The sequence below is a fragment of the Eublepharis macularius genome, chromosome 10 (genome assembly GCF_028583425.1).
Source record: "Eublepharis macularius isolate TG4126 chromosome 10, MPM_Emac_v1.0, whole genome shotgun sequence".
Taxonomy (NCBI): Eukaryota; Metazoa; Chordata; class Lepidosauria; order Squamata; family Eublepharidae; genus Eublepharis; species Eublepharis macularius.
In genome coordinates this window covers 13,244,941-13,268,286 of record NC_072799.1, presented here as the reverse complement: position 1 = coordinate 13,268,286, position 23,346 = coordinate 13,244,941, and positions in this window count along the sequence as shown.

Below are 23,346 nucleotides of genomic sequence, written 5' to 3'. Positions count from 1 at the left end.
CACACATTGAATAATGCACTTTCAATGCACTTTAGTTATCCTTTAGAAGTAGATTTTGTGTTTCACACACGAAAACCCAGTTCCAAATGATCACTAAAGAGCATTGAAAGTGCATTATCCAACGTGTGTGGAAGCAGCCCATGTATATTATATTTTGAGATGACTGAGCAGAGGTAAAAATGGAAACTGATGGACGGGTGGAGCATTTTCCCCCTAGAGACAGAATGTAAAATATGTTTAATTAAAATGATCAATTGGACTCTCTTCTTTGTTTTCACTGTTTTACTCTTTTTAATGCATTTTTACTGAATGCTTTGGTTACGTTCTTACTAGCATGCCATATCTGCCCCAAACTGGCTTGCTTTTACTCCCGGTACAAGCCCTACCAATTGTGGGGAGTGTTTCCTATGACCACTATCATTTGGGGGGTCACATTGAAGTACAGCTATAAGGAGAACCGAGGCTCCTTCCATCCCCAACGGAAGAGTAAATGGAATTCAGTCCGCTCTAATAAAGCTGATGACAATATTAAACCTAAGTACACCCACAGATCAGCGTAAATTTACAGCCGTGACATGCGAGACATAAATGACACCAGAGAGAGGCAGTCATTTTTAGTCCAATAACATAACTGGCCCACCACGCAGATGCTGAACTAGTAACGGGGTATTCGGGGAAAACTGTCTTTCTTGGCTAGATTTATTGTATGGCTGCAGAATCAATTCAGGCCGAGTTATATGGGTGTCAAGCTCTGCCTGAAGCTTGCGCTGTATTTAATCCATTCCTGCTCCTTGGGAAAATACATACACACATCAAACCAATCTGTGCTGTGTCAGAAAAGGCTTTTTTTCCTAAGACACCTGGCGCCGCAGTCGGTTCCAGGGCCCCACGTTCCCACCCCTTTTACGAGACTGATGTTTCTCATTTGCACAAGGATTAACAGCCAGATAAAGCTGTTGATTTCACTCACTTCCTTGCACTGAGACAGGGGTTGGGAAGTCAGCCTGAGAAGAAGGAAGCTGGAGGAAGGCACAGTGAGGCTTCAGAAGTTGCTATAGTGACAGCCAAACTAGGTTTGCTATCCTTCAGGGGGGCCTGAAGTTCACCTGAAATTACAAATGATCTCCAGAGATCATTTCTCCTTTGGGAAATGGCAGCTTTGTAGGGCAGTCTTTATGGAGTCACATCTTTACTGAATAGGGCTGCCAGGTCCCCCGGTCGGGGCAAGGTATCCTCCGCTCCCACCCTCCACCCCCCACACCACTCCTCTGGCTGGTGGGGGGAGGGGAGAGAAGGCAAGGGGAAATAGGTCCCCCAGGTGCACTCCCAGGGTGGCGCAATGATGTCACTTCCCGGAAGCGATGTCATCATGCCGCCACGGGAGCATGCACTCACACAAAGACATCACAAAAGGTGAGTGCCAGGTCCCCCACTCCCACCAGCAGAGTAAGAGGGCCAGGCAACCCTACTTCTGAACTCCTTCCCCTTTCCTCAGACTCCACCCTCTGCAGGTTCCTCCCTCAAATCTTCAGGATTTTCCCAACCTGGAGTCCAGTAGCACCTATAAGACTAACATAATTTGTGGTAGACCCAGCGGCGGATCTAATATGAAACTAATTAACTAATAAACCGGGAGAGGCCCTGAAGCAACTTTTTTTTAAGTGAGTGAATTTTTCAACAAAATTGATGGAGTTTTTTAAAGTGTTATTAAAATATGGCTATTTTAGTGACAGAATCATAATCCAATGGGTTGAACTCCTTAATATTGAGTTTAGAATATGCTCTAATACCCGCTTCATATGGTCTCAAAATGTCCTTGTAATTAGTCAAATTTCAAATTTGGGGGGGGGGGGCTTGCAGCACCCAAACCCCCAGCTACTGCCCTATTGTTGCTGGTTGAGAATGGGCCCCCATAACAGTTCAAGCTTCAAGGTCCCAAAAATGTAGGTCCACCACTGGTGGTAGGGGATGAGATTTTGTGAGCCACAGATGAAGAAGTGAGCTGTGGCTCACGAAAGCTCATACCTTACCACAAATTGTGTTAGTCTTATAGGTGCTATTCCCCTGCAGGGGGCAGGGGATTCCCTGCCCCCACCTCCTCCCCCCACCCCCACTTACCTGGCCAGTGGGGGGGCACACCCCCGTGCCCCACAATGGGCCCGTTTCAGGCCGAATCCGGCCTGCGGGGGCGATTCAACCCTTTGGGGAGTGCACGCATTCTCCCAGGGCCGCTCTTTGATGCTGGGAGCATGTGTGCACTGTGCACACGAGCAAAAATAAACAATGAAGACTGTGCAGGGTCAGTGCCAGCATCCCAGTCTCCCGCCAGGGGGTCTTAAGGGACCTGGCAACCCTAACGGGACTTCTTGCTCTTTTCTACTGCTACAAGCAGACTAACACAGCTACCCATCTTGATCCACCAGGGAGGATTGTGGGATATGTAGTTTAAGGCAAAAAATATAGCTTTATAACCCATTCCTGTTGTAGAGTAAGCAAGCATAGCAATGGAGTTGTTAACTCTGTGTTGAGAAATTCCTGAAGGTTTGGGGGTGGAACCTGGGGAGGGCAGGGTTTGGGGAGGGGAGGGACTTCAGCAGGGTATAATGCTATATATTCCACTCCCACAAATCTGCCATTTCCTTCAGGGGAACTGATCTTTGGAGTTTAGAGATCAGGTGTAACTCTTAAAGATCTCCAGGCTCCACCTGGAGATTGGCAACTCTGTGTAGCAAGCCAGTTCATGGTTCATTGAGAAGAAACTGGATTCACAGAAAGCGCTCAGACAGAAGAGGATCCCGTCAATACTGAATCAGGAATCAGACTGAGTCAAAACCTAAAGCAAGAGTCAAATAATTAGTGCAAAGGTCGCTAATGTGGTGCCAGGGGGCTTCATGGCACCCGCCACTGCTTTTCCTGGAACCCAGCAAGTGTTTTTAGAAAGTGGGAAGGGACAGGAGGTGCCTTTGCCAGGCAGGGCTTCTGATTGGCCACTGGAAATTTGATTGGCTGTGCAGATTTAAAGGATGCAGAGCCAAGAACCTTGAAAGAGACTGGAATTCTCACTGGGTGACGATGGAAGTTTCCATATTCTGAGAAAGCATGACTGGCTACATTGGACATGTCAAATTTCCAACAGCTGTTTTCTCCGCCTACCCATCTCCCCTTTCATGGGCTTTATGAAAGCATTCATTCAGTGACTAACATGTAACTAGATGCTAGCTCTTAATCATATGAAGGAATCTGAAAATCAGGCATCTGTTCTAGGCTGTCTTTCTTTCACTGGATAACTAGGGAGGAAAGGGAAAAGGCACTGGTCCACGGTTCTTCATCCAGATGAAAAAGTCCTTCTCCGATTTGTGGTTCAGCAGTTATTAACTTAGAAGCATGCAGTTTGTGGTTGTATGGTTTGCATGTCATCAGGGCTTTTTTTCTGGGAAAAGAGGTGGTGGAACTCAGTGGGTTGTCCTTGGAGAAAATGGTCACATAGCTGGTGGCCCCGCCCCGCTGGAGTGGCGTGGAGGGCAATCTAAACTCCCCTCTGTCTGGAGATCAGGGGGCGGGGCCACCGGCCATGTGACCATGTGTTTTCAAGAGGTTCCGGAACTCTGTTCCACTGCATTCCAGCTGGGAAAAAAGCCCTGCATGTCATGGGTTATACAGTAAACAAATATGTCTGTCCATTTTTGGTCCAAGCTATTATAGTTGGAGAAGAGTGACAAGCGGAGTGCCACAGAGATTGGCCCTGGGATCTGTTCTGTTCAATATTTTTTATAAATGATTTGGATGAAAAAAAATAGAAGGAATGCTTATTAAATTTGCAGATGATACTAAATTGGGAGTGGTAGCAAATACGGTAGAAGACAGAGTCAGGATGCAGGATGATCTTGACAGGCTGGAAAACTGAGCTGAAACAAATAAAATGAATTTCAACAGGGATAGATGCAAAGTTCTGCATATAGGTAGGAAGTCTCAGACCATTGGTCCATCTAGCATGCAACACTGCGTAGCCATATACCTGAAGGACTGCCTACTCCCATGCAAACCTACCTGACCACTCTGGTCATCTTCAAATGGCTTCAGCCATTTGAGTTTAGATGGGCAATAACCCAATTTATTTATTTATTTTTATTTCGATTTTTATTCCGCCCTCCCCACACAGGCAGGCTCAGGGCAGATTACATTCCATAAACACGTTACAATAAAACTTGCATTTTAAACAGTTTAAAACAGCAGTAACAAGACAATGTAATATAAATATTTAAAAAGATATAAGATAGCAGCAACAGAGGTAGTGAATCTGCTACCCAACCAGCACTTAAAAAGCTAGATGCTGGTTGCCTCTAGTAGGGAGAAAAAGAAAAAGCCTTCTCAATCATGACACTGAAATTATGAAATTCCTTCCCTAGGGAGATTCGTTTGTCCCCCTTTATCACCCCCAGGCAACAACTATTCTGTTTGGCATTTCCTCCACAGTCCTTGGCCCTGACTGGGATAGCCCAGGTGAGCCTGATCTCATCAGATCTCAAAAGCTAAGCAGGGTTGGCCTTGGTTAATAATTGGATGGGGGACCTCCAACAAAGACCAGGGTTGCAGAGGTAGGCAATGGCAAACCCACCTCTAGTAGTCTTTTGCCATGAAGACCCAACCAGGGGTCACCATAAGTCAACTCCGACTGGAGGGCACTCTACACACACAATGATTCTCAATAGCCCTCCTTCCCATTACGAAAATCTGTTTTAACGTTTTGACAGTTCACCACATTGGGGGCTCTAACCTGGGGGAAAGGCAACATTAAAATGTTTTAAATAAATAAAAAATATAATTCCAAGAAGCCCAAAAGTAGTGCTTGAAGGCAGCAGTCTTCCTGTGGTTCACTTCCCAACTATATTTAGAAGGAAGGCTGCCTCTGAACATGGAAGTTCTTTTAAGCAAATGTGCCTAATCTCAAGGGCTTTTTTTTCAGCAGGAACGCGGTGGAACGGAGTTCTGGCACCTCTTGAAAATGGTCACATGGCTGGTGGCCCCGCCCCCTGATCCCCATTCAAGAGGGGAGTTTAGATTGCCCTCCATGCCGCTGGAGCGGTGCGGAGGGCAATCTAAACTCCCCTCTGTCTGGAGATCAGGGGGCGGGGCCACCAGCCATGTGACCATTGTCGCCGAGGGTGATTTAAACTTTAAAAAACTCCCCCTTGTTCCAGCTGACCCAAAGTGACATCATTGTGCGGTCTTGAGTTCCACCACTGAGTTCCACCACCTCTTTTCCCAGAAAAAAGCCCTGCTAATCGCCATTTTCTCTCCTCTGTGGTTTAGTCCAATCCTCTTTTTAAAGCATCTACGTCAGGGACCACAACATCTGTGGCAGCAGATTTCATACGTTAATGATGTGTTTTGTGCAATACATACACACCATTTATCATCTTCATTGGCTGATCTTGAGTTCTAATATCACAAGAGAAGGAGAAAAATCTCTCTGTTTCTGCTGCTTCTTTTTTTTTTACCTCAGGCAGAATTTTAGTACCCTCCACATTTCATCTTATCCTAAACAAAAAAGCCCTCAATACTTTTGTCTTTCCTCACAGGGACTTTGGACCTGACAGAGTCCCCAGTCTAAGGCTCCAGGCACTTCATACTTTCTAAACAAAGAGCCGCTGTTGCTGGGAAACGTGGCCTGTAGCTGTGAGCAAAGACTAAAGCACATTTAGGAGTGAGTGTTTCCTAAGTGTTATTTTCTTTTATGCAAGTACCTTAAAAATGCAGGGCATTTCTTTGCATTGAAAGAAATTACTGGGGCATGGGGAGAGAGAACTATTCTTGGCATGTTGGCATTGGCAAAGGTCTGGGTTCCCCTGATAAAAGTAAGGACAATTGGCAACCTGAGAACTTACTTCAGATAAGTCTTCCTTGGCTTCTGTTACACCGTATCAGTCACCTATGTCACAGAGCGGGAACTGGGAACATGAAGAGGGAGAATGGCGGGACACCAAATTGCCCTGTATAAATGAGCCCCATATAAACCCTGCTCTTCTAGCAGTGAAGAGGAGATGGGCCATCCAACTTTTCAGTTGTATTATTATGCTTCAAAATTGAAATTTATTCGCTTCTTCAGCGATGGGTGGAATACAGACAACCATTTATCAAATGACAGACCCATCCCTCAATGACGTAACAATGGCTTTTAGCCAGGAGAGGTAAAGCAACCTCTATATTCAAAGGCACCCTGACCTGGATAGCCCAGGTGAGCCTGATCTCGTCAGATCTCAGAAGCTAAGCAGGGTCTGCCTTATAATTTAATGGGACACCTCCAAAGTAGACCAAGGTTGCAGAGGCAGGCAATGGCAAACCACCTCTGTTACTCTCTTGCCATGAAATCCCCATCAGCCGTCGGCATAAGTCAACTATGACTTGAGGGCACTCTCCACCACCATATTCAAAGGCAGATACTGGACGGGGGCAAGCAACAAGATGTCACCTTGTGAACATCCCAAGAGCACTTGGTTGGCCATTGTTGGACACAATCCTTAGTCTAATCCCGCATGTATTGATTTTATATTCGTACTATGGGGAACATCCATTCACATGAGTGTACCCATCGGAAATCTGAAACAAAAGGGTAGAGGTAGGATTCTCCTTAACACCTTTATGGATAACGCACTTGATGGGATCTCAAAATAACTATTCATTATGAGAACATGATGTTCCCTGGATTGGGTCAAAGAACTATTTATTCCAGGACTTAGTTGCCAAAAAGGGCAAAACAGATCATTCTGGGAAGTTTGTCCCAAGCACTGTATTCAAAGATAGACTGCCTCTCAGGGCTTTTTTTCTGGGAAAAGAGGTGGTGGAACTCAGTGGTGGAACTCAGGACCGCACGATGACATTACTTTGGGTCAGCTGGAACAAGGAGGGAATTTTTTAAAGTTTAAATTGCCCTCAGCGAAGATGGTCACATGGCCAGTGGCCCCACCCCCTGATCTCCAGACAGAGGGGAATTTAGATTGCCCTCTGCACAGCAGCATGGAGGGCAATCTAAACTCCCCTCTGTCTGGAGATCAGGGGGCGGGGCCATCAGCCATGTGACCATTTTCAAGAGGTGCCGGAACTCCGTTCCACCGCATTCCCGCTGAAAAAAAGCCCGGCTGCCTCTGAACATTGAGGTTTCATTCATAGCTCATTTTTATCAGTTTTATTTGTTTGTTTCTTTGTTTGTTTGTTTATGTCATTTATAGTCTGCCGTTCTCACTGAGACTCAAGGCGGATTACACAGTATGATATTATCCGCATCAAGTACATTTCCATACAGTATCAAGGACATTTCCATAAACAATGCCATAGGGTAAATAGATAGAAGTTTTAAAAGACATAGCATTAGCAAGAATCCAATACAAAGTAGAAGAAAATACTGAAACCAAATATAATCACTTCTAGGATTGACATTAGATAGACAACATAAAGCACGGGTAGTACATAGGGGTTCATATTTAAAGCAACAACTAATATGTAAGGCAACATAATGGTGAAGTCTATGGTCCCTAATTCGTTAGCGAAGCATCTGAGACCCCATCCCTACAATACAGCCCTTCTTAATATCCCATCCTCCATGAATCCATCCTTTTAAAAATCCTTTTAAAACAATTTCTTGTTATAAACCAACTTGAGCACTTGATGTGGACAGGTGGATGAGAAACACCGTGGCCTTCACAAAATCTTGTGGCGGTGAATTCCGTAAGCTAATTATGTGCTGTGTGGAGAAGTGCTTTCTTTGGCAGCAAGATAAATATCACCCTACTCTTCGTCTAAGGGGTCAGGGTAGAATATGCCACTCTCTCCTTCCTTATTTTAGCCTCCCAACTGCCTTGTGAGGAAGGCTAGGTTGAGAGTGTGTGACCGGCTAGCCAGCTTCGTGGCTAAATGTGGATTTGAACCTGGATCTCCCAGATTCTAGTCTGGCGCTCTAACCACTACACCATGACTGCTTTGTCATTTGCACTCACTAAACATCTCTTGGTGTTCTTGCCTTCCTTTATGGCTCTCGTTTACCAATAGGGCTTTTTTGAACTACATGGTTGATTGGTTGGCATCAGCTTTCCACATTACAGAGTCAGCGCTGGCCACAGGCCATGACTGGCAGGTGACGGTGGCATCTTCTCCCCCAGGGGAATACTGACAATGAGCCACTCTAAAGCAAGAGGAAATTAGCTGCCAGTTTTACCGGGGATGACATATTAACAAAGTATTTAGCGCATGTTACCCACTTCAGCATTCAATGGCGCGCGCACACATAGAGACAGCAGCCGCATCCTCCCTCACCCTGCAAGAGTACGCAACTGGATGCACTTCAAGTGCCACTCTCCGGCAGAGAGCACCAAAGAAAAGCAGGTATCGTATGTCCCCAGATGAAGGATACTGGACTCGGCTTTGTGAAAAGCCAAAGGCAGGACACAGAGCAATTATCACGCGCGGTACAATTACCAGAATCCTTGCCCTGCTCTCTTGCCAAGTGAGGAGACTTGGCAGCTTAATAATAGGTCTTTCCAATTTTTTTGCATTTCTGCTCCAATTAGCTGACAATATCAGGCAACTGTTAGAATCTACCCAAACTCTAAAGATTGCAGAAGCGGGAGGGGGAGACACATTGCTGAAACAGCAGTGCAAGAAAAAGGCTTTTCCAGGCAAAATGAAAGTGCAGTTTTGTTTGGAAGAAGACAAACGACAACTCCACAGAAGCCATTCCAGGTCAGAAAAATGGGGTGTGGGGAGTCTTATAGCCCCTCTACCCAAGTGCTTTAGGTCCTAGACAGAATCAGACCCTTGTGTGCTTGAATCTTACAGATGGGCTGGAAATCATTGGGAGTTCCCATAGAATTTCCAGCATCTTGGGTAGCTGAGCATGTAGAGTCACACTAGCCAGGACTGGCAGCGGCAGTGTGATGTCCTGTCCACTTGTGAAAGAGGGAGGGGGATGGATGCAGCTGCATGAGAGCACCTCCTGAGCAGGTGAAACATTGCAAGGAAACACTGAGGCAGTCTGATCAGGAACTTGCCTTCCACATAGTCAAGGGAATTCAATCAAGGTATATTCACTGGTGTGCCACCACTGCTGCTGCTCTCTGACTACCTGATGGAACAAGGGAAGAGTCACGGCCTCCATTTTTTTGGTAATGGCATCATGGATGCTAAGGGAAGGAGGCAGGCTGGGCAGGCTCGATCCACCCAGTGGGATCCACTGGTACTACTCAGAGACAGAGAGCACTGACATTGGCCATTTCTACAGTCCTTAAAGAGATGTCCCACTCACTGAACGCTGGTGGCTTTTCTCCTTGACTCCAGACATCTCCCTTTTCAAAACAGTTGCAGGTTGTTTGGCTTCCATTTTTTGGTGCCTTTTCTGGGAACAGGGCCAGCTTCAGTGTTGCCAGCACCTGGGGCAGCTTAATGCTGCCTCTGTGCGTGCGTGCACACACCAGACTGCATGATGACGTCACTGCATGTGACGTCCTCACACAGGGGCTGGCACGCGCATGGGGAGCCTTCCAGCTCTCCCATTCAGTTGCTCTGCGGGCCAAGCACAGCCGGCCATCCTGGCCACCAGCTGCACCTGGCCCACAGAGCAACTGAACGGGAGGCTGCCTGCTCAGCTGCCCCACGCTGCCGCCGCCAGCACGCACTCCTGGTTGCCGGCGGTGGCAGCTCCGTGGCGCAGGCGCCTGCCCCCAGGCCGGTGCCCCTCCGGCAGCTTAGCACCCTGAGGCAGCGGCCTCACTGGCCTCAATGGGTGGGCCAGCCCTGTCTGGGACCACAGGAAAGTGTAGTTGCAGAAAAGGTGCCAAAAATGGAAGCCAAACAGCCTGCAACCATTTTGAAATCAGAGGCGTCTGGAGTCAAGGGGAAAAGCCGCCAAGCATTTGGTGAGTGGGCTGTCCCTTTAAGGACGTGAGGAAACGGCCATTGCTGCAGCTGTTTAGCGGTAGGTCCTCTCAAGGCCATGGGGCCTCTATTGTTGCTCAATATTGCCAACCCGGCACTGGCCCTGAAAATACTGGGCATAGATCTCAGCATCCTAAAAATCTAGATTTTCTTTTTTGGTTTGTTTTTTTAAAAGCAAGTTTCTAGCTCAAAAGATATGCTCAAAAACACATAGGCAATGCCAGCTGAAATCTCAGAACTGGTATTTATTTATAGAGAAATCAAAAAGAGTCCAGTAGCACCTTTAAGACTAACCAATTTTATTTTAGCATAAGCTTTCGAGAATCAAGTTCTCTTCGTCAGATGCCTGATACAGAGACTGGTCAAACACAGAAGAGCAAGAGAGGGAAGAGGCAATTAGGGGGGGAGGGGGAGGGAGCAATCAAAACATTCCTTTGCTAGTATATGTAAACATCTCCTTTTGGTGTGTGTATCAGTTGGCTTCAAAGGAGTTTGCCCTGTTAGTTTGTAGAAGCCAAACAGCTAGACCATCCAATTCCAATGCAGTATGGGCCTTCGATAACCACAGCTCTCCCTGCCAGATGCATCTGACAAAGAGATCTGTGGTTCCCGAAAGCCCACGCCAGGTACCACTGAGCTCCCCCAGACCCCACCTCTGTAAAGGAAATCTGTTACCTGTGGTAATGTGATAACCATTCATAGTCCCTATTCAGTCCCAGCTTGACAGAGTCAAATTTGCATATGAATTCCAGTTCAGCAGCCTCCCGTTGGATTTTGTTTTTGAAAGGTTTCTGTTGAACTACAGCGACCTTTAAGTCTTTGATGGAATGTCCTGGTAGGTTGAAGTGTTCTCCCACTGGTTTCTGGACGTTTCCATTTCTAATGTCAGATTTGTGTCCATTTATTCTTTTGCGTAGAGGTTGGCTGGTTTGTCCAATGTACAGAGCAGAAGGACATTGTTGGCACATGAGGGCATATATCAGATTGGAGGATGAGCAGCTGTAAGAGCCAGAGACAGTGTAGTTGATGCCATTGGGTCCTGTAATTGTATTCCCTGGGTAGATATAGGGGCAGAGCTGGCATCTGGGTCTGTTGCAGGGCCTGGTACCTGTGCTGGTGACTCTGCTGGCTGATTCATGGTTGTGAGTGAGAAGTCGTTTAAGGTTGGGGGGCTGTCTGTAGGCAAGGAAAGGTCTTCCACCCAGGGCTTCTGAGAGAGAGGTATCATTTTCCAGGATGGGTTGTAGCTCACTGATGATACGTTGGATGGTTTGAGCTGGGAGCTATAGGTGACAACCAGTGGTGTTCTGTTGTTAGTTCCTTTAGGTTTGTCCTGGAGTAGGCTGTTTCTGGGTACTAGTCTGGCCCTGTTGATTTGTTTCTTCACTTCATTTGGTGGGTACTGTAGTCCCAAAAATGCTTGTTGTAAATCTCTTAAGTGTGAGTCTCGGTCGAGAGCATTGGAACAGATACGGTTGTAACGTAAGGCTTGGCTGTAGACAATAGACCGAGTGGTATGTTTAGGGTGGTAGCTGGAGGCATGTAGATATGAGTATCGGTCTGTTGGTTTCCGGTATAAAGTGGTATTTATTCGTCCATTATGTAGTTGTACAGTGGTGTCCAGGAAGTGTACCTGTTGTGTAGAGTGGTCCAGGCTTAGGTTGATAGTAGGGTGAAAGTTATTGAAGTCTTGATGAAATCTCTCAAGAGCTTCCTTCCCATGGGTCCAAATGATGAAGATGTCATCCAGGAATCTTAAGTATAGTAGTGGTTCCAGTGGATGGGAGCTGAGGAAGCGTTGTTCCAAGTCCGCCATGAATATGTTAGCATATTGTGGTGCCATGCGTGTGCCCATGGCTGTGCCATTAATCTGTAGATATAAGTTGTCACCAAATTCGAAGTAATTGTGAGTGAGTACGAAGTGACAAAGTTCAGTGGCGAGGTGTGCTGTGGTTTTGTCCAGGATAATATTCCGTATGGCTTGCAGTCCATCCGCATGTGGGATATTGGTGTATAAAGCCTCCACATCCATGGTTGCTAGGATGGTGTCATCAGGTAGGTTGTCAATGGACTGTATTTTCCTGAGGAAGTCAGTGGTGTCCCGTAAATAGCTGGGTGTGCTGGTGGCATAGGGCCTGAGGATAGAGTCCATGTATCCTGAGACTCCTACCGTGATAGTGTCTCTTCCTGAGACGATGGGGCGTCCTGGGTTACCCGGTTTATGGATTTTGGGTAGTAGGTAGAATTTTCCTGGCCGTGGTTCCTGGGGTGTGTCCGTATGGATGCATTCTTGTATGTCCACGGGAAGAGTCTTCAATATTTTATTGAGTTCTCTTTTATATTGCTCCGTAGGATCAGCAGGTAGTATTTTATAGAATGTTGTGTTGGAGAGTTGTCTTTCCGCTTCCTGTATATAATTCTGTTTGTCCATGATGACCACTGCTCCACCTTTGTCTGCTTCCTTGATTACGATGCCAGAATTGTTTTGGAGGCTGTTTATGGCATCTCTTTCTGCATGGCTGAGGTTCTGCTTTAGGTGTTGTTGTTTGTCAATTATTTCAGCCTGGGTGCGTCGACGGAATGACCAAATGAAGTGAAGAAACAAATCAACAGGGCCAGACTAGTACCCAGAAACAGCCTACTCCAGGACAAACCTAAAGGAACTAACAACAGAACACCACTGGTTGTCACCTATAGCTCCCAGCTCAAACCCATCCAACGTATCATCAGTGAGCTACAACCCATCCTGGAAAATGATACCTCTCTCTCAGAAGCCCTGGGTGGAAGACCTTTTCTTGCCTACAGACAGCCCCCCAACCTTAAACGACTTCTCACTCACAACCATGAATCAGCCAGCAGAGTCACCAGCACAGGTACCAAGCCCTGCAACAGACCCAGATGCCAGCTCTGCCCCTATATCTACCCAGGGAATACAATTACAGGACCCAATGGCATCAACTACACTGTCTCTGGCTCTTACAGCTGCTCATCCTCCAATCTGATATATGCCCTCATGTGCCAACAATGTCCTTCTGCTCTGTACATTGGACAAACCAGCCAACCTCTACGCAAAAGAATAAATGGACACAAATCTGACATTAGAAATGGAAACGTCCAGAAACCAGTGGGAGAACACTTCAACCTACCAGGACATTCCATCAAAGACTTAAAGGTCGCTGTAGTTCAACAGAAACCTTTCAAAAACAAAATCCAACGAGAGGCTGCTGAACTGGAATTCATATGCAAATTTGACTCTTGTTAAGCTGGGACTGAATAGGGACTATGAATGGTTATCACATTACCACAGGTAACAGATTTCCTTTACAGAGGTGGGGTCTGGGGGAGCTCAGTGGTACCTGGCGTGGGCTTTCGGGAACCACAGATCTCTTTGTCAGATGCATCTGGCAGGGAGAGCTGTGGTTATCGAAGGCCCATACTGCATTGGAATTGGATGGTCTAGCTGTTTGGCTTCTACAAACTAACAGGGCAAACTCCTTTGAAGCCAACTGATACACACACCAAAAGGAGATGTTTACATATACTAGCAAAGGAATGTTTTGATTGCTCCCTCCCCCTCCCTCCCTAATTGCCTCTTCCCTCTGCTCTTCTGTGTTTGACCAGTCTCTGTATCAGGCATCTGACGAAGAGAACTTGATTCTCGAAAGCTTATGCTAAAATAAAATTGGTTAGTCTTAAAGGTGCTACTGGACTCTTTTTGATTTTGCTACCACAGACTAACACGGCTAACTTCTCTGCATTTATTTATAGAGGTTAAAGATGGTGCTTCAACAGCTTCCCTAAATCTTTACCTCTCTCTGTGACTTCGAAAGTCTAAATAAATCATGCAAAGTTTTTTTAAAAAACTCAGAATAATTCAGAGAGACACATGTAAACATCTGCATAACGTATACATGTCACAGAATTCCACTTTTCTGGGCACAAAATGTGGGTTGTCTAGGTACAGATTTTAATTTCCTTCAGCAAGGTATACGCGAAGCCCTGGACATAAGTCTACTGCTAATTTTATATTTTTTTTAAAAAAAGGGAGGCATTCAACCTCGTAACGGACAGGGAAAGAAAGAAGGGGAGGAAAGAAAACTGCTAATGAAAAATATTCCTGACACCAAACTTACCCATTTAAAAAAAAAAAATTCTTCAAGATTTCAGCTCAACCAAATTCAGCCTAGAGCTTTTAGTACCAATACCAAAGAAGGTTTGAATGGGAATCATTACAAATGTCAAAAGCAGGAGCGAGTTAAGTGTTCTCAAATAAATGCATATGCATATTCCATTTGGGAAATAATTTGAATGCTCTCTCCTTTTTCTCCAAGATGGCAGTATATCATCATTTGCATTTGATCTCTTCTATAATGAGTAATAACAATTTTTATGTTACATTATTACCACATAGTAAAACCAAGGGCTTAAAGTTTGCCGTAAAACCCAAACCAAGGGTAGAATGAGGGTGGAGAAAGGAAGCTTTTGCTTGGTTTAGTCAGAATGGCTTATATCCTGTAGACCCGTTCAGCCAGCAGCAGCATTTTCCTCCAACATGGTTTAACGTTACTATAATTCGTACGAAACCTGAAGCTCAAATACACTGGGGTTGCAAAATTAACACTGAATTATCCAAGAAAGGACCTTGCTGAATCTTCTACTGAAATCCCTAAAGGCTAGCATTTCATTATTGTCCAAATATAGGACGTTTCTGTTAACTGGGCAAAAGTGGAAATTCCTCGGAGCAGTGGATATTCTTGTGGTGTGATCTCATTTAAAATAGGATAAGGGAAAGGATAAGAAAGACTTGGAAGGGAATTGTAGATGTTGAATACCTGTCCTTAGAAGCTTGCCTAAAAAGACTAAACCTGCCCTTGGGGGCACACACACCTTAAGTGCACTCACTCCAGCCTATCTTTCTACCATTACACAACAATACCTACAGCAGAGTCTCTCACTTGTTACTCTCCTCTTGGCAATACACTATATGCCATAGGGGTGTAATCCTACCACACAGCCAATTACAGCACCTTGCTGGAAAGAGTGTCTATCTCCACGCTCCATCAATGGATCTTGCCATGTGGATTACAGAAAAAACAGATCCATTGTTTGCATCCACTTTGAGAATGGCATCAAAGCTGCGCGTCTTGAAGCAACTAGCATTTTATCGCTTTTGGTATTCTAGATTTTAAGATATGCACGAACCTGCTACAACAAAACAAAAAGCATTTTGCAGGCTCCTGTATAAGTTAATGAAAGAAAGCTTTCTTGCTTAAATCAGAGCTGCAAAGCTTTATCTTCGTTGCTAACTATAACATAGTATAGAGCACAGATGTTACTAATATGCTGTAAGGAGATCAGAAATTGCAAAGGAGCATAGCGCTGGGAGCCATAATGATCAGTAGGAAAGATGGGAAAGAGACGAAAGGCCCACCACCGATGTAACCTTGGTTCCCCGCAAATTGTAGTTCACAAATCAAGAGTCAGCCTTGAAAATGTACACTTCTTTCTGTTCTTCCTGCCTCTCTGCAGCAAGCTCACCCTACTAACTCCTTTTATTTGTATTAACCATGGTTGATCATTATACGAGCGCTTGACCTAACCAGGGTTAATGCTAACCAGGGTGTTCTCCTCTTAATTATTATTAGAGTTGAGTTTGCAAACGCTGGCATCCTATTTAGTGTTAACTATGATTAGTTGCACCCACATGTAATGCTAAACAAGAAGGGGATGAAACGGAACGAAGAGGGCATTTGCTTTAAACAGACATGGGAAAATGCATTCCTGAGATGTGCTCTTGATCAACATCTTACATTCGCAGAGAAGGAGCTAAGAGACTACATCTGAACTGGACCCAAGATACACGATATCCAAAGCAGCCCAGTATTTAGGTCAGATTTTAATAACTGGTATTTTCATGAGCTGGGGAAAATTACAAGAACAGAGCTTGAGAACTCTCTGATGCACCTGAGCCAAAGTTTTCCCCATCCTGCATTTTAGGTAAATGAAATTGACCAATACTTAGAAAAAAGTTTGCAAATAGTTGATTTTATACAAAAAGTAGAGGAGAGAAAGGTTTTTTTGACCCTGCAGCCCCTTTGAAAAAGCTGGTCTCTACAGCTACAACTCTTAAATTCCACTTTGTTTTTCTTCTCAAAGATTATGGGGAAATTTAAGGCCTGGGAGGCTGTTCTATGGCCTGTCACTGAGAATGACTTGTAGTAATTACTTGACTCTTTGCCTGAAATGAAAGGACCTCATTCTTGGATCCTTGCCTAGCATGGAGTGAGGCACTCTGTACTCTGGAGAGACAGATGTTGAACGGGAACTGAACACACAAGAAACCTTGACAAATTAATGTTGATGGAGAGGTATGAATAAATCAAACAAAAGGTAATCACTAAATAAATCTGAGGGAACATGTGATTTAATTCCCTGGAACTGAGAGGAATCAAGGTGCGCACCACACTGGGAGTTGGTTTTGCACAACATGCCCATTTGGCTCGGAGCAAGGCTGTACTCGCCACTGCACAAGAGACAGCAAATTACACCCACAAATTATGATCCACGCTGGCTCCCTGCTGTCTTCAGAGCCCAATTCAGGGGGCTGCCTTTGACCTACAGTGGAATGGCTTGCCTCAGGGCCAAACTACAAGTGACAAATGACACAGGCTGGACACTTGTCAGCTTCCCTCAAGTTTTGATGGGAAATGTAGGCAGCTTGGTGGAATGTTGGACAATTGACAGTTGAAAAGTCCACTGGACAGCAGTCGAAGTGCCAAGCTGCAAGACCAGGATGCCTACATTTCCCATCAAAACTTGAGGGAAGCTGACAAGTGTCCAACCTGTGTCATTCGTCACTTGTAGCTTGGCCCTCAGGAGTCCCATATAGAACTCCCTCTTTCTCTCTGTCCCCTTTCCGGTGTCAGGTCAAGAAGTGATTACCTCAGTGGGCGTAGTTCAAGAAACTGAAGTTTTGGGGGCTGTGCTTTATTTAGGCATTGTGCAGTTTGTTTGAGATGCTGCCGGGGGGATTTTTTTGTTTGTTATTAATAATATTTGATGTTAAGTTCATTAATAGGTTTATATCTTTGGTCTTTCTTCCACCACATAATTCAAGGCAGCCAACCCAGTGGCTGCTTAACATATTTTACCACCTGAGGTGACTACACACCAGTGTCTCACCACTTGCCAGGAGCCAGAGGAAGTTTATCCTCCTTGCCTCCTTGCTGCCCTTGGCTCTCTCTCTTTAAACGTGAGCAAGTCACAGGCGACCAAGTGAGTTTCCTGCACTCCTCATGGGATTACTTTCTCTCACAAAACATTACTTTCTCTCACAACCCATTATTTTCTCTCACAAAAGTTTGACTACCATTTTGGTTACCTAGAAACCTGGCAAATCAACTGGGTGGCAGGGTCATGGGTTCCCATTTTCACTGTTTGGGGCCAGTTCCTAAAGAATCGGCCCTGGTGTGATGCCATCACTTCCTGGTTGTAACCAATAGAGTTGCCGATCCCCTGGTGGGGGCGGGAGATACCCCACTACAGCCTTTGCCCCCCACCACTCACCTGGCCGGAGGAGTGAAGGGCAGGGGAATGGGCCTCCTAGTGTGCACTCCTGGCACGGCACACAACGATATCACTCCCAAGAGTGATATCATCATGCAGGCCCCAGAAGCACTCCTGTACTTCACACCGGGCTGATTTGGGTCCTAAATGGCTTGATTCTTTAAGAATCAGCCCCAGCACAAAGTGTAGGAGAGCTCCCAGGGTCTGTGTGATGACATAGCTCCTGGAAGTGATGTGATTGCACTGTATTGTGCATGTTCGAATCCAAGAGATGAGTGCTGGTCTCTGCCCCTCCCAACGGGTAGGTAAGGCGACAAGCATCCATAGTATTGGAAGTGATATCATTGGCAGGCTTCACAGGTCATGTTGGCACCCATTTCCTCTGTCTCCCAACCTTCACTGAAGGCAGGCAATCCCCAGGTGGCTTGCCTCCTCCTGCCAATTGCCAGAAATTAGCAAGCAGAAGCTACAATCACCAGGAGATTGCCCGCCATCAGCAGGTACCCGGCAAGGTGAATGGGGCCAAAGCTACAAAATGGCTACCAGAGGAGGCGGAACCAGTCACAAAATGGCTGCTGCAGTTTACCTTTAGTCACAAGGTGAGAGCCTAGTGCTGTGGTGGCAGCTGCTGCCAAAGCTACATTTTAAAAATCTGCACAATCAAACCTCTAATGACTAATCAAAAGCTTCGCTGGGCAAAAGCCCCACCTGGCACCACCCACTTTCTAAAAACACTTGGAGGGTTTCCTGATTTAAGGACCCTTGATTTTTGTTATTAAGAGTTGCCTGAAGGATCTCGAAATAGGGGTGGAAAGGCAGGTCAGAATACACAGACACAGACCACCTTTCCACCAGAAAGCACAGGATAGTGTAAATAGGTTTATTTTATTTCCTCACAACACCCCATTCAGGTAGGCTAGGCTAAGAGAGAGAAAGAAATAGAAAGTTACTTTCCCACAACCCAAGGCCAGTTTATACTTTGCTTTTTGTCCTTGAGTTTGGAGAACTAAAGTCAAAATGGCCACAGGTCACATCCATGAAAGAAATTCCATACTGGCCATTCTGCAGCTAAAGAAGTGGCACAGGGATTTTGCTCTGTTTTTGAAATACAGCAACATTATGGTCCCTGGCAATAACAGAGAGCTGGTTTTTCATCTGACAGCTTCAGAGCTTGAAAAACTTAATTGAAGCAAACTGGAGAAGATATTCAATAAAGAAGCGGGCAGCCTGGAACCTGAACACAAACTGTCAAAAAAATACAATAGACGCCCCGGTATGATCGATCAGGCTGCAAGCGCCAAGCCACGCAAAGTATCTTTTGGCGTTGGTCTGCTTTGATTTCTTAAGGTCTAGACTTCTAGTCTTTGTATCAGGCTGGCTCAAGACCTGAACAGGTCTAAGTTGTAAGGGAAGAAGTGAAACCTTCTGGAGCTGTCCTCCTTCCCAGGAGGCATCAGGTGTAACAGACCTGGAATGCAACAACGGGCACAAATCACACTGGTCTGTTCCTCTGTAACTCGCCCTGGGGTGGGGTGGGGGCTCATGGAAACTCGAAACTACCCTGTGGGCACCCAGACAAGACTGGATAGTTTCTCAGGGTCAGACACTGCCCGCCCCCAGTGGTGTTCGTGGTTCTCCCCCTGCTTCCGTCCATATAAATGAATGGTTATGACTCCACTGTCATAACCATTCATTTGCCAGCTCCAGGTTGGAGATTTGAAGGGGTAGAGCCTGGAAGGTCGGGATTTGGGGAAGGGAGAGACCTCAGTGGGGTATAATGCCAAAGAGTCCACCTTCCGAAGCAGCTGCTTTCTCCAAGGAAAATGATCTCTGTGGCCTGGATATCAACTGTCGTCCCAGGAGATCTCCAGTTACCACCTGGAGGTTGGCAACCCTGCCAAAAATCCCACAACGTGTGAGTGCACATTATAGGCATTTGCAATCATAGAATCGGAAGGGGTTTTACAGACCATCTAATCCAACCTCCTGCCCAATGCAGGAACAGCCTAAAGCATCCCTGACAAGGCTTCGTCCAGCCACTCCGTGAAGACTGCTAATGAGGGAGAACCAATCACATCTCTACGCAGCCGATTCCACTGCTGGATTACTCTTAACAGGGCTTTGTTCCGCATTCACTTCCTTGTCTTCATAATTGACATTTCACTAGCAAATAAATATAAATTTATGGGGGAGGAATGTGGAGGGTTTAGGGGCTCCTTGCTTATCAAACTGCAACTCCCGGTATAATCCCATGTCCCAAGTTCGTTCTTCAAACAGCCTTCTCCTTATGGTGCCCTTATGGTATAATTACAGCTAAGTCACAGGGTTTTTTCATGGGGAGCACAGTCCTTTGAATGGCTAACCAGAATGGGTGTGGGGGGGTGCCTTCACTTATTGCACTGAGGAAGACACGTAAAGCATTTTTATTCCAGAGGGAATTTGACGGCAGGTAAATTGTTTCAGCTACATTTGCTTCAATTCTCTCTGTTATTCTGCAGTTTATTTTTTAATTCTGCACGTTCTTCCATTTTGAGATCTTTTACATTGATAATCCATGCATTTTAATCTGTGGTTTAATCTTGCTAACTGGACTGGTACATTTTGTGTCACTGCAACCCTGGTTACTGTGTTGTTAGCCTCTGTGAATCTAAACAGGATTGTTAGATGGTCTCTAGCCCAATACCAGATGCTGGGGAGCACCCCCTCCCAATACTTACAGAAGAATTATCTTTGCTCCTGGACCTGGCACAATGACATCACTTCCGGAAGTGATGTCATCATGCCAGGTTCACAGACCCCAGTGCCCACATCTCTTGGCAGCAGGGCTGCGTAGCCAAGAGCAGGTGGTGGAGAGCCGGCCTGCCCAGCCTTCCTAGGGACACCACTTGATGAGGAACAGAGAGGCAGGGGTGCTGTGGGCCCAGCCTGCCAGCAGCGCAGGCCCCCAGATCAAGTCCTGCCTGTTCCGCAGTGGCATAGGCAGGCTTCCTGCTCGCCACACCAGTCCCTCTCCTTCCTGGCCAGCTCAGCCCTCCAAGGGGCACCCATCAATGGGGAGCATAGAGGTGGGATGCTGTGGGCCCAGCCTGCAAGCTGCTCTGGCACCTGGGCCAAGTCCCACCTGCTCTGCAGCAGCATTGAACAGCTTCCGCATGCTACGCTGCTCCCTCCCCTTCCTCCTCTTCTCCTCCTGCAGCCATGTGGCTGATATTTTCCAGACATTTCCCCCGGGCAGCCCAAGAAAATACCGGACTGTCAAGGTGAAAAACAGACACCTGGCAACCCTAAATCTAAAGAAAGAAGGTGGGATAAGATGTAAAGGAAGGAAGGAAGGAAGGAAGGAAGGAAGGAAGGAAGGAAGGAAGGAAGGAAGGAAGGAAGGAAGGAAGGAAGGAAAGGAGAGAAAGAGAGAGAGAGAGAGAAGGAAAGGAAGGAAGAAAGGAAGAAAGGAAGAAAGGAAGAATGGAAGAAAGAAAGAAAGAAAGAAAGAAAGAGAAAGAAAGAAAGAAAGAAAGAAAGAAAGAAAGAAAGAAAGAAAGAAAGAAAGAAAGAAAGAAAGAAAGAAAGAAAGAAAGAAAGAAAGAAAGAAAGAAAGAAAGAAAGAAAGAAAGAAAGAAAGCCCAGATTGCCTGTTTGAATAGAACCATCCGGGTTTGGCCCTTCTTCTGACACAGAGTTACAGCACAGAAAGCCAACCAACAGTCTCTCACAGCCAGAGTCTTTGGCTTGCAGTCCACAGACTGGTTCCCTCGGTACCAAAGTTAAAGGCTGCCAAAGTCATTTGCAGCCAACAACAGATTTCAAAGGCCAGTTTCTGCAACAGCAGGCTGCTACTGTCTGTTGAACCGCTGCTTGAAAAAACATCACAGCTTTCTCAGAGGTGGGGTGATAAAAATGGCTTTAATCCCATGAATAAATTAGGCTTCAGTGACTAGGGTTGGAGGGGAGAGAAGGACAAGAAGGATTTCTACAGAGGGGCAGCCATGCAGCTGTTCTTTTTTCACACACACAAAATTAGTTGTTGTGGCAGTATTAACTTCTCCTAAACCTTTGAGGCCTTTTTTGCAGGATTACACCAAAATGATGAAAACAGGAGTCCTGGTGAGATAGAGAAGTTGACATTCATCCCGTGTCACATCATTGAAATGCAGCAAACAGCCAAAGCAGGGCTTGAAATATCAGTCACAGCTGGCCGGGGCAGACAGCCTGTGATGGGATATAGCCTTTTATCCCCACTCTCTAATGAAAAAAGGAGAACAGTGACAGCCACCCACCCTCCCCAAATAAAACCCATACGTATCGGGGCATTAAAACAAGCAATGCACAGCCTGTAAGCTAACTGATATTTCCAGAAAGGCAGCAATACCCCTTGACTTTGCAACTGCTTTGCAGTCATTTGACCGAGGGCTGTGCAAAGGGTGAGCTTTAGGGTTGCCAGCCTCCTGTTGGGACCTGGAGACCTCTTGGAATTTCAGCAGCTCTTCAGATGACAGAGACCAGTTTCCCCCTGGAGAAAACTGCTCATCTGGAGGATGGACTCTATGATGTCACATCCCCGCTGAGCTCCCTTCCTTCTGCAACCCCTGCCCTTCCCAAGTTCCCCTTCCCCAAATCTCTTGGAATTTCCCAACCTCTTGTTGGCAACCATAGAGAGAGATCAGTTCTGCTGGAGAGAATGGCTGCCTTGGAGAGTGGACTCTATGGCATGATACCCATTGAGATCCCCCCCTTCCCCAAACTCCAACCTCTCCAGGCTCTACCCCCCAAGCTCTCCAGGAATTTCCCAACCTGAAGCTGGCAACCCTACCACTTCGAGCATCCTCAAAGTGAAATGGCAAAGCAAGGAATCCGGCTCGATGGCAGAATTTTGCACCATAAGATGCTCACTTTTCATTTACAAAATGCTCAAATTCAGGCTTGGAGACGAGCTGTGGGGTGGGGGCAGGAATAAGAGAAAGAACAGACTGGTTTATTATATTCCATAGGCCAGTGGATTTATATAGGTGGGTGGAAGTTGGAGGTGTCTTCCCATTGCTGCTCAGAGCAGAGGAAGGAGAATAACAATAAAATTTGATTTATATACTGCCCTTTAGGACAACTTAACACCCACTCAGAGCGGTTTACAAAGTATGTTATTATTATCCCCACAACAATCACCCTGTGAGGTGGGTGGGGCTGAGAGAGCTCTGGAAGAGCTGTGACTGACTCAAGGTCACCCAGCTGGCTTCAAGTGGAAGAGTGGGGAAATCAAATCCAGATTAGAGTCCTGCCACTCTTAAGCACTACACCAAACTGGCTCTCCACTGACATTACGCATGGCGTGACATCACTTCCATAGACAACACCTGGAAACGTTGTTGTTCCATTGTTGGAAACGGGATGTTGAGCTTGACAGAATTTTCGGTTTGATTCGGCAGAGTGGCCCTTGCTCCCTTCCCCCACTCCCAGCTTTTGTGTTAAAACCAACCTTGATGTCTTTATTTTTAATCTAAGTTTTTTATGTACAAGTTGAACAAACTGGTTCTCTTGTTCCTTATGGGGGGGGCATGCCCAGTGCAGGAATCTTGCCCAGCCATTAATCTTTGAGAACAAAGACTTCGTTACTGAATGAAAACGATTAGCAAGGTCGGCAGCAAGCAGGCTTTTTATGAGCTGCCTTGGCATCTTCCGGTACAGTTTCAAAAGCAACCCCACCCCCGCCGCCCTTTCCTGGTTCATCCATGGCTGTCAAGATCTTAACCAGCTTGTAATTTTACAGTCAACCAAATTGAAATAAATGGCAGTAGAAAGACTATAATCGTTTGGTATTTGCCTTCTGTACACAGGTTCTGAAACGCCATCTGCTATAAATGAGTA